At 42.7% G+C, this 5,002-nt stretch overlaps 1 pseudogene; it reads left to right on the top strand.

Moving 5' to 3' along the window:
• The first annotated feature begins 1,366 nt into the window (after positions 1 to 1,366).
• Positions 1,367 to 1,917, top strand: LOC112818316 (small ribosomal subunit protein eS4-like; annotated as a pseudogene).
• Positions 1,918 to 5,002: the final 3,085 nt, after the last annotated feature.

Below are 5,002 nucleotides of genomic sequence, written 5' to 3'. Positions count from 1 at the left end.
TCTGAGCAGTTAAAAACGAATACCACTCCTTCCCTGCCTGTGCTCAGAATCAATTGAAAGAGACAAACTTCAGGACTTCCCTGGGCCCCAGGGATGTGCCCACTTTTTCAAGTTCAAGCTAATAGAAACTCAAATCTCTTTGCCATTTCCCCTTAGTGGGCCACATTAGAACTTTCCTAACCACCAGGAGAACCAAAATCAAAGGAGAGAAATGACAAGCAGCGCTTATTCTGGGAGGTGGCGGTGGGGGAGGTTCCTGATTTCCAGAAAGAGCTTCCTCCAGTCAGGGAGAAGGGAGGTCATGCAGTGAATATGTATGGTTTGGTGAGGCCATACTAAATTGTACTGACTGCAGCAATGCACATACATGGGAACCCAGAAGTCTGTGGATCTTCACTTGGGACACCAGTGTGGCACAGCTACTCTGAGTTGGTTGCCTATAGTTACTGTCACAAACTGACTTCTTCATCCTCTATTGTCCACTTCTCTATTCATGGCTTCTACACTCCTGTGGTTCATTCTCCCGTATAACAAGCCTCCATATCTCATTCCATGGCTCCTCTGAGCTCTCTTGACCTAATAACCTTTCAACTTCTGCTCCCACTGCTCACTGCCTCATCCTTCAGAAGTTCCCAGCTACAAGTTCCTTAGAGAATCTGAGAGGTCAAGCTAATCTGTGTGTGTGTGCTGGGCCACAGCATACAGCACCACATGGATACACTGAAATCTCCTTGAAGGCACCTAAGTACTTCATATTTTGTGAAATTTTAAATAGTAGTATAATTTTTATTTTCAGTTTCCATGCATTCATTGCTAGTATATAGAAATATAACTGATGTTTGTATGTTGATCTTGTATCCTGCAACATTGCTGAACTCACTTATTAGTTCTAAGGGTTTTTAAAAATGTATTTCCTGAGGTTTTCTACATAGAAAATCCTGCCATCTGCAAATAAGGACAGTTCTATTTCATAAGGCCAAAATTAATAGAACTGAAAAAATAAATATACAAATCCATAATTATAGTTGGAGACATCACCCCTCCCCCCCCACCAGTAATTGTTAGATCATGCAGGCAGAAAATCAGTAGGGATACAGATGACCTGAACAGCACTATCAATCAATTTGATCTAATTGACATGTATAAAATACTCCATACAGTACCTAGTGCAGCCTTGGCTTATGATCCCAAGAAGCATCTGAAGTGTGTAGCTGCTCCAAAGCATTGGGTACTGGATAAACTAGACAGTGTTTGCTCCTCGTCCATACACCAATACCCACAGGCTGAGAGAATGTCTCTCCCTCATCCTTTTCCTAAGGAACAGACTCGAGTATGCCCTAAGGGAGATGAAATAAAGTCAGTCTACATGTAGTGGTCCATTGAGAGTAATAGTAAGGTGTGGGCTGATATAACCTCCCCTGCTGTTTTTGTGGTCGTCATCAGCATTGACAAGACCAGAGAGAATTTCTATGTGATCTGTGACACCAAAGGTTGTTTTGCCGTCCGTTACATTATACCTGAGGAGGCCACATACAAGCTGTGCAAAGTGAGAGAGATCTTTGTGGGCACAAAAGGAATCTCTCATCTGGTGACTCATGATGTTCACACCATCCACTACTCTGATTCTTTCATCAAGGTGAATGACAACATTCAGATCGATTTGGAGACTGTTTATGGTGGTGACCAGAGGTGCTAACTTGGGAAAAGTGGGCATGATCACCAACGGAGTGAGACATTCTGGCTCTTTTGATGTGGTTTATGTGGAAGATGCCAAAGGCAACAGCTTTGTCACCCAGATCTCCAACATTTTTGTTATTGGCAAAGGCAAGAAAACATGGATTTCCCTCCCCCAAGGAAAAGAAATCTGTCTCACTATTGCTGAACAGAGAGACAAGAGACTGGCTGCCAAACGGAGCAGTAGGTAAAATAATCTGTAGGTAAAGTGATTGGAAATGTTTTTTTTTTTTTTTTTTTACTTAATTCAAGATAATATGGCATGAAGATAAAATACTCCATCCAACAACCACAGAATTACACAAACTTCTCAAGCTCACATGGAATACTCACCAATACAGACCACATTGTGGACCATAAAATACACCTTATAATTTTAAAACAGGAGAAATCCTACAAAGTATGTTCACAAACCACAATAGAATTAAATTAGAAATCAGAAACAGAAAGGTAGCCAGAAAACTGCAGAATATTTGAAGATTAAACAGCATACTTATAAATAACACATGGGTCAAAGAATGAGGCTAAAAGAAATCTAAAAATATTTTTAACTAAATGAAAATGAAGGGACACCTGGGTGGCTCAGTTGGTTGAGCGTCTGCCTTTGGCTCGTGTCATGATGCCAAAGTCCTGGGATCCAGTCCTGCATCAGGCTCCTTGCTCAGCAGGGAGCCTGCTTCTCCCTCTGCCTCTCTCTCTCTCTGACAAATAAATAATAAAATAAAATCTTAAAAAAAAGAAAATGAAGATACATTTATCAAAATCTCTAGGATGCAGCAAAAGCGATGCTTAGAGGGAAATTTATAGCATTAAATGCATATATTAGAAAAGAAGAAAGATCTAAAATCAATAATGTAAGCTTCTATGTTAGAAAACTAGAAAAGAGCAATTTAGGCCTAAAAGAATCAGAAGAAAAGAAATAATAAAAAATTGAAGCAGAAATCAATGAAATTGAAAACAGAAAAACAAGTGAGAAAAATCAATCAAACCAAAAGCTAATTCTTAGAAAAGATCAATAATATTGATAAAACTCTAGCCAAGGGTGACTAAGAAAAAAGAGAGAAGATACAAATTACTAAGATCAGAAATGAAAGAGTAGCCATCATTATTAATCCCCTGGAATCTAAAATAATAAAGGAACACTATGAACACTTTATGCCGACAAATTTGATAACTTAGATGAAAAGGATCAATTCCTTGAAAGATAACAAACTACCACTGGGTGAGCAGGGAGCCTGCTTCTCCTTCTCCCCCTGCCACCCCCCGTGCTTCTGCTCTTTCACTCTTTCTCTTAAATAAACAAATACATACATACATAAAATCTTTAGAAAGGAGGAGCAAGACGGCGGAGGAGCGGGAGACCTGGGTTTCGTCTGGTCCCAGGAATTCAGCTGGATAGGGATCAGACCATTCTGAACACCTACGAACTCAACAGGAGATCGAAGAGGAGCGTAGCAACAACTCGCTGAACAGAGAACTGACCGCTTACTGGAAGGTAGGACGTGCGGAGAAGTGAATCCGAGGCGATAGTCGGGAGGATAGACGGCGGGGGAGGGGGCCTCCGTCGGCCGCTTCCTGCACGTGCTAGAGCCGCGGAGCACAAAATCGGACCTTTTAGAAATCGGCTCCGCGGAGGGACGTCGTTCCAGTGGCTAAGTGGAGGGGGTGGAACCGTCGCGGGACAGTGTGGTCTCAGGACCCTCGGGGTCACAGAAAGACCGGGGGTGCCTGAGTGCGGCAGAGCTCCCAGGGATCGGAGCGGGGAAGCCAGCTGCCGAGACGGAGCCGAGGCGTGGGCTCTCAGCTCGGGGTGGCCATAAACTGTGATCCGCGGCCCAGTCGGGCCACTGCTCCTCCAGCAGGGACCCAACAAGCAGCAGATCCGGGGAGACTCCCCTTCCTCCCCCAGGAGGAGCGGCGCGGGAGCGCACCGCAGGGATCTGCTGGGTTTGGAGACTCCACACGGGGTCGGGTGCCAGAGATAGAAATGCTCGGTCACAGGCCGGGTGAGCACGGAGTGCGGCCGGAGACCGGGGAGATGGGAGTGACGGCTTTTCTCTGGGGGCGCACTGAGGAGCGGGACCCCGAGTTCTCAGCTCCTCCGGGTGGAGATTGGAAGGCCGCCATTTGCACTCTCGTCCTCCAAAGCTGTACCGAGAGCTTGCAGGGAACAAAGGCTCCTGAGAGCAAACCCGAGCAGATTGCTTAGCCCGGACAGGCAAGGGCGGGGCAATTCCGCCTCCGGCAAAGACTTTTGGGAACCATGGCAACAGGCCCCTCCCCCAAAAGATCAGCAAGAACAGCCAGCCAAGGCCAAGTTTACCTATCAATGAGAACGGCAGAACTCCAGCTCTAGGGGAATACTGCTCAGAGAATTCATGGCTTTTTCCCCATGATTCCTTCGTCTTTCAAAGATAATTTTTTTTAACTGTCTTTTTTTTTTTTTGAATTTTTCTTTTTCCCTTTTTCGACCAACATCTTATCAATCCCTTTTTTAAAAAATCTTTTTTATTTTTCATTTTTAGAGTCATATTCTATCCCTTCATAGTACTTACCCTTATTTTTGATATATATGTATAAGTTGCTCTCTCTTTAAAATTTTGGGATACAGTTTCTTCTGACAGATCAAAATATACCCTAAATCTCTAGTGTATGGCTTTGTTCTAGTCTCCTGCCTGATCACATTCTCTCCCTTTTTTTTTAAATCCTCTTCTTTCTTTTTTCAACCAACTTATCTTGTCAATTCCTTTTATAATTTTCATCTTTACAGTCATATTCCATCCCTTCATCATATTAACCCATATTTTTGTACATATATAGGTTTTTTTTCTTTAAAATTTTGGGAGGCACTTTCTTCCAACAGACCAAAATATGCCCCAAATCTAGGGTGTGGCACTGATCTATGCACCAGCCTGATCATATTTGATCATATTCTGTTTTTTTGTTTTGTTCTGTTTTGTTTTTATCTTTTTCTTTTTTCTTTTTCTTTTTTCTTTCTTTCCTTTTCTTTTCCCCCGGTTTCAGGTCTTTTCAGATTTGTTTAGAGTATATTTTCTGGGAACATTGTTACCCTTTTAGCATTTTGTTCTCTCATTCATCTGTTCTCCTCTGGACAAACTGACAAGACAAAAAAAATCACCTCAACAAAAAGAACAAGAGTCAGTACCAACTGCCAGGGACCTAATCAATATGGACATTAGTACGATGTCAGACCTAGAGTTCAGAATCATGATTTTAAAGATACTAGCTGGGCTTGAAAAAAGCATGG

This window comes from Callorhinus ursinus, unplaced genomic scaffold (genome assembly GCF_003265705.2).
Source record: "Callorhinus ursinus isolate GAN/ISIS: 27379988/994484 unplaced genomic scaffold, GSC_fseal_2.0 scaffold1391, whole genome shotgun sequence".
NCBI lineage: Eukaryota > Metazoa > Chordata > Mammalia > Carnivora > Otariidae > Callorhinus > Callorhinus ursinus.
Note: the sequence above shows the minus strand (reverse complement) of the source record. Positions and strands in the feature narration are given on the sequence as shown.